Consider the following 7,270-nt stretch of genomic DNA (forward strand, 5'->3'; position numbering starts at 1 on the left):
AGGCTGGCTTCTTGCTTCTGATTGTGGGTCAGTGGTTTTGTTTGTTTGTTTGTTTTGGGGGGGTTATGCCCATTTCTGAGATGGTTTCTCTGTGTAGCCCTGGCTGTCCTAGAACTCATTCTGGAGACCAGGCTAGCCTTGAACTCAGAGATCTGCCTGCTTCTACCTCCCAAGTGCTGGGATCAAAAGCATGCGCCACCACCTTGTAGCTATTTTATACCAACTGCTGTCTCCATAGTCAGCTTCTTTTTTTTTTTTTTTTTAAAGTCAAAGCATATGATTCATGTTTTTTCTTTAGTGATTGACTCTTTTTTTTAAACGACTTTATTTTATAAAACAAAGATAAATGTACAGATTTTAAACATTTTTTGCTTAAAATTATACTTTTTTGTCAGTACTGTTTTTTCAGACATTAAAATAATTTTTCACATAAAACCATGTAAATATATTTTTTTTAGTCAGTACTTGATTTTTTTCAAGGGCTTGACAGTATGCATTGAAAACCCAATAGTTACAATAAGCGTAAAGTACATGCAAAACAAAACGCAACATAGAAATAGTCAAAGTCTTCTTGTTTGTAAATATATGTATATTTTTTTTTATTTTCTTTATTTCTTGGACTTCATACAGTCTGTGAGTTGTTTCTGGGGGAGTGCAAGCCTCTGGGGTTAGCATCCCACTATCAGTGACTGCATATTATGTCTGTTCTTTTGTGACTGGGTTATCTCACTCAGGATGATATTCTCTAGATGCAGCCATTTTCTTAAGAATTTGGTTAAGTCATTGTTTCTGGTGGCTGAGTAGTATTCCATTGTGTATATGTACCACAATTTTTGTATCCATTCGTCTTCTGAAGGACATCTGGGTTCCTTCCAGCTTCTGGCTATTATAAATAGAGCCGCTATGAACATTGTGGTGCATATATCTTTGTTGTGTATTAAAGTGTCTCTGGGGTATATGCCCAGAAGTGGAATAGCTGGGTCTTCAGGTAGTACTATATCCAATTTTCTGAGGTATCGCCAGACTGATTTCCAGAGTGGTTGTATTAGCTTGCAACCACACCAACAGTGGAGAAGTGTTCCTCTTTCTCCGCAGCCTCGCCAGCATCTGCTGTCATCTGAGTTTTGGATCTTGGCCAATCTGACTGGTGTGAGGTGGAATCTCAGGGTTGTTTTGATTTGCATTTCCCTGATGGCTAAGGATGTCGAGCACTTCCTCAGATGTTTCTCGGCCATTCGGTGTTCCTCAACTGAAAATGTTTTGTTTAGCTCTGTACCCCATTTTTAATAGGGTTATTTGATTCTCTGGTGTCTAGGTTTTTGAGTTCCTTGTACACCTTGGATATTAGGCCTCTATCTGATGTGGTGTTGGTAAAGATCTTTTCCCATTCTGGTGGTTGCCATTTTGTTTTCTTGACGATGTCTTTAGCCTTACAGAAACTTTGCAATCTCATTAAGTCCCATTTGTTAATCTTTGACCTTAGAGCTTGAGCCATTGGTGTTTTGTTCAGGAAATTTTCTCCTGTACCTATGTGTTCTAAGGTTTTCCCTACTTTCTCATCTAATAGTTTCAGTGTATCTGGTTTAATGTGGAGATCTTTGATCCACTTACACTTGAGCTTTGTACAAGGAGATAAGAACGGGTCTATTTTCATTCTTTTACATGCTGAGTGCCAGTTGGACCAGCACCATTTGTTGAATAGGCTGTCCTTTTTCCATTGAATGTTTACTGCTCCTTTGTCAAAAATCAGGTGATCATATACATGAGGGCTCATTTCTGGATCTTCTATTCTATTCCATTGATCCACATGCCTATTTCTATACCAGTACCATGCAGTTTTCAGCACAATTGCCTTGTAATATAGCTTGAGGTCAGGTATAGTGATTTCCGCAGATGTTTTTTTGTTGTTGAGGATGGATTTCGCTATTCTAGGTCTTTTGTTATTCCATATGAAATTGCACATTGATCTTTCCAATTCCATGAAGAACTGGGTTGGAATTTTGATGGGGATTGCATTGAATCTGTAGATTGCTTTTGGTAGGATGGCCATTTTTAAGATGTTGATTTTTCCAATCCATGAGCATGGGAGATCTTTCCATTTTCTGAGATCCTCCTCAATTTCTTTCTTTAGAGGTTTGAAGTTCTTGTCATACAGGTCCTTCACTTGCTTAGTTAGAGTCACACCAAGGTATTTCATAGTTTTTGTAACGATTGTGAAGGGTACGTTTTCCCTAATTTCTTTCTCCACATGTTTGTCCTTTGAGTACAGGAAGGCTACTGATTTGTTTGAGTTAATTTTGTATCCAGCCACTTTGCTGAACTTGTTTATCAGCTGTAGGAGTTCTCTGGTGGAATTTTTGGGGTCACTCAAGTACACTATCATGTCATCGGCAAAGAGTGATGTTTTTATCTCTTCCTTTCCGATTTGTATCCCCTTGACCTCCTTTTGCTGTCTAATTGCTCCAGCCAGGACTTCCAGTACTATGTTGAATAGGTAGGGGGAGAGTGGGCAGCCTTATCGAGTCCCTGATTTTAGTGGGATTGCTTCAAGTTTCTCGCCATTAAGTTTGATGTTGGCTGTTGGTTTGCTGTATATTGCTTTTATTATGTTTAAGTATGGGCCTTGGATTCCTGTTCTTTCCAGGACTTTTAACATGAAGGGGTGTTGGATTTTGTCGAATGCTTTCTCAGCGTCTAGTGAGATGACCATGTGATTTTGGTCTTTGAGTTTGTTTATATGGTGGATTACGTTGATGGATTTCCTTATGTTAAACCATCCCTGCATCCCAGGGATGAAGCCTACTTGGTCATGATGAATGATTGTTTTGATGTGTTCTTGGATTCGGTTTGCAAAGATTTTGTTGAGTATTTTTGCATCAATGTTCATAAGTGAGATTGGTCTGAAGTTCTCTTTCCTTGTAGGGTCTTTGTGTGGTTTAGGTACGAGGGTTATTGTAGCCTCAAAAAAATGAGTTGGGTAATATTCCATCTGATTCTATCTTTTGGAATAGTTTGGCGAGTATTGGTGTTATATCCTCAATAAAAGTTTGATAAAATTCTGCACTGAACCCGTCTGGACCTGGGCTTTTTTTGGTTGGGAGGCTTTTGATGACTTCTTCTATTTCTTTAGGTGTTATAGGGTTATTTAGATGGTTTACTTGGTCCTGGTTTAACTTTGGGACCTTGTATCTGTCTAGGAATTCATCCATTTCCTCCAGATTTTCCAATTTTGTGGAGTATAAGTTTTTGTAGTAGGATCTGATGATTTCTTGAATTTCCTCAGTTTCAGTTGTTATGTCTCCATTTTCCTTTCTGATTTTGTTAATTTGGATACTCTCTCTTTGCCCTCTAGTTAGTCTGGCTAGGGGTTTATCAATCTTGTTGATTTTCTCAAAGAACCAACTCTTGGTTTTGTTGATTTTTTCAATGGTTCTTTTTGTTTCTATTTGGTCTATTTCTGCCCTAATTTTGATTATTTCTTGCCGTCTACTCTTCTTTGGTATATCTGCTTCCTTTTGTTCTAGGGTTTTTAGCTGTGCTGTCAGGTTGCTGATGTGAGCTCTCTCCAGTTTCTTTTTGGAAGCACTTAGGGCTATGAGTTTTCCTCTCAATACTGCTTTCATTGCATCCCATAGGTTTGGGTATGTTGTGTTTTCGTTTTCGTTGAATTCTAGAAAATCCTTAATTTCTTTCTTTATTTCTTCTTGGACCCTGCTATCCTTTAACAGAGCATTGTTTAGTTTCCATGTGTATGTGGGCTTTTTGTTGTCTTTGTTGTTGTTAAAGACCAGCCGTAGACCATGGTGATCTGAGAGGATGCATGGGAGTATTTCAATCTTCTTATATCGATGGAGGCTCCTTCTGTGTCCAATTATGTGGTCAATTTTCGAGAAGGTGCCATGGGGTGGTGAGAAGAAGGTGTATTCTTTTACTTTGGGATAGTATGTTCTGTATATATCTATTAATTCTAGTTGGTTGAAAGTCTCTGCTAGTTTTGCAGTGTCCTTGTTCAGTTTCTGTTTCCCTGATCTGTCCATTGGTGAGAGTGGGGTATTAAAGTCTCCCACTATTATTGTGTGGGGTGAAATGTATTTTTTGAGCTTTAGTAGGGTTTCTTTTGTGAATGTGGGTGATTTTTTATTTGGAGCATATATGTTAAGGATTGAGAGTTCCTCCTGACAGATTTCCCCGGTAATGAGTAAAAAGTGTCCTTCCTTATCTTTTTTGATAACTTTTGGTTGGAAATTTACTTTATTCGATATTAGAATAGCCACTCCAGCTTGCTTCTTGGAGCTGTTTGCTTGGAAGTTTTTTTCCCACCCTTTTACTCTGAGATAGTGTCTGTATTTGTCTCTGAGATGAGTTTCCTGTATTCAGCGAAAGGCTGGATTTTGTTTACGTATCCAGTCTGATAGTCTATGTCTCTTTATTGGGGAGTTGAGACCATTTATGTTAATAGATATCAAGGAGTAGTTGTTTCTGTTTCCTGCTATTATTGCTTTTTTTGGGTTGAGTTGTGTCTGTGTTTTTTTCTTCTTTTAGTTTTCTTGTTTAGGGGTTTTCTTGTTCTTACTAGGCTGTATTTTCCCTCATTGTATTGGGTTTTCCACCTATAATTCGTTGTAGTGCTGGGTTTGTGGTCAGATATTGTGTGAATTTTGATTTGTCTTGAAATATCTTCGTCTCTCCATCGATGGTGATTGATAGTTTTGCTGGGTATAGCAGCTTGGGCTGGCACTTGTGCTCTCTTAAGGAGTGCATGATGTCTGTCCAGACTCTTCTTGCTTTCATAGTCTCTGTTGAGAAATCGGGTGTGAGTCTGATTGGTCTGCCTTTATATGTTACCTGACCTTTTTCCCTTACTGCTTTTAGTATTCTTTCTTTACTTTGGGCGCTTGATGTTTTTACTATTATGTGTCAGGAGGTATTTCTTTTCTGGTCCAACCTATTTGGAGTTCTGAAGGCTTCTTTTATGCTCGTGGTCATCTCATTCTTGAGGGTAGGGAAGTTTTCTTCTATGATTTTGTTGAAGATATTTACTGTGCCCCTTAGTTGATACTCTTCTCCCTCTTCTATTCCTATTATCCTTAGGTTCGGTCTTCTCATTGTGTCTTGGATTTCCTGGACATTTTGGGTTAGGAGCTTTTTGTTTTTTGCATCTTCTCTGGCTGTTTTGTCTATGTTTGCAATGTTGTCTTCTGCCCCCGAGATTCTCTCTTTGATCTCTTGTAATCTATTGGAAATGCTTGCTTCTGTGACTCCTGATTTCTTTTTTTGGTGTTCTGACTCTAGGGTTATCTCTTTTAGTGTTTTCTTTATTGTGTCAATCTCTGTTTTAATTTCCCTCTTCCATTCCTTTATTTCTTTGGTTCTGTTTTCCTCTAGTTCTTTGAGTTCTTTGAGTGTTTTTCTTGTTTCTTCTTTAAAAGCTTCTGAATCGTTTTGCTTTTCCTCCCTTTCTTGTTTAAGTAACTCTATCAGCGTCTTGAGGCATGATTTCAGGTCTGTGTCTTCTTTTTCTGGAGTGTTTGGAGTTCCGATGTTTGCTGTTATGGGAGAGCTGGGCTCTGGTGTTGCTAGATTGTCTTGGTTCCCTTGGGATATACTCTTTCTCTTTCCTCTTGCCATTTTGTTGTCAGTGATATGTTCTTACCTTTCCCTTGTATCTGGTCTGTGTCCCTGGTTCTCCACTGGTTGAGGTGTCAGATGGGTCAAGCCCTGTTTTATGCCTCAGAGTCGTCGGGTGTGAGCAGAAGTTCCAACGTTCTGTTTCTGTTTGCTGGATCAGGCACGGCAGGGCAGGGCAAGGCAGGGGGTGTACTTTCCTGGTGTACTCCACAGAGATCTTTCTGCTCCCCTGCAGCCCAGGTCTCCCACCCACCAGTTGCTCAGCCTCTACGAGCCTCCGTTCCGGGTGGCAGATGGGCCAGGCTCTGCTCTGCGTCCGGAAGTCGCCTCCGGGTGGAAACAGAAGTTCTAATTTTCTGTTCCCAATCGCTGGATCAGGTAGGGCGGGACGGGGCAAGTTACGGTGTGCACTTTCCGTGTGCACTCCGCAGAGATCTCTCTGCTCCCCTGCAGTCTTGGTCTCCCACTCACCAGTTGCTCAGCCTCTATGAGCTGCCGTTCCGCCTGGCAGGTAGGCCAGGCTCCGCTCTGCGTCCGGAAGTCGCCTCCGGTGGAAACAGAAGTTCTAATTTTCTGTTCCCAATCGCAGTTGCTCAGCCTCTATGAGCTGCCGATCTGCCTGGCAGGTAGGCCAGGCTCTGCTCTGCGTCCGGAAGTCGCCTCCGGGTGGAAACAGAAGTTCTAATTTTCTGTTCCCAATCACTGGATCAGGCAGGGCGGGACAGGGCAAGTTACGGTGTGCACTTTCAGTGTGCACTCCGCAGAGATCTCTCTGCTCCCCTGCAGTCTTGGTCTCCCACTCCCCAGTTGCTCAGCCTCTATGAGCTGCCATTCCGCCTGGCAGGTAGGCCAGGCTTCCCATAGTCAGCTTCTTAATGAAGATGTGCAAATTCAGTTGTGTGATGGTGATCGTTGGATATTGCTGTGCAACATACGGTGTGTATTTAAGTTGTCACTAATTGCTAAAACAACTCAGAAATCGAGTAGGCAGTCTAGAAATATTGATTGAATGAAAAGATGAAACGGGAAGGAAAGAGGGAAGAAATTGGAATCCCAGCCCAGATCACTGAAGCGCAGGACAGAGCTGCAAAGGAGAACCTGGAAGGTTGCTGGCAAGACAGGGTCAGCATTTCCAAGGAAGTGCAGCTGCTAAGTAGATTTCTTGAGAGAAAAAAATAATTCAAACATCTGAATTCTAAATTCAAGAATAACTACCAGAAAAAAAAAAAAAAAAAAAAAAACAAAAAAACAAAACCAGACTTGGCAGCTTTCAGTAATGTAATTATATAAAAAGTTTAATTCGTTTATTTGGATTTGTTAGAGAAAGGACTTACCATGTCCTTGGCACTGTTCAAGGTGTTGAAGGCCCGACATGAAACAGACAAAAATTCCCCACCTCCATGTGTATATATCCTGTGGGAAAACCAGAAAATAATCATCATTAATCAATAAGCCTGTGGTGTACTAGCTGAGAAGCCATGTTTTAGAAACAAAGCCGAGAGTGAACAAGCGAGCGCTGGAGGTGGTTTGCAGTTTCACACAGTGATTAGGGAGGCCTCGGAGTGAGTACAGAACTGAAGGACGTGGGAAAACAAATTATGTCGATGAAAGGAAACTGAATCTCAGCCAGAAAACATGGGAA

The sequence above is a fragment of the Micromys minutus genome (genome assembly GCF_963924665.1).
Source record: "Micromys minutus genome assembly, chromosome: 3".
Classification (NCBI taxonomy): Eukaryota; Metazoa; Chordata; class Mammalia; order Rodentia; family Muridae; genus Micromys; species Micromys minutus.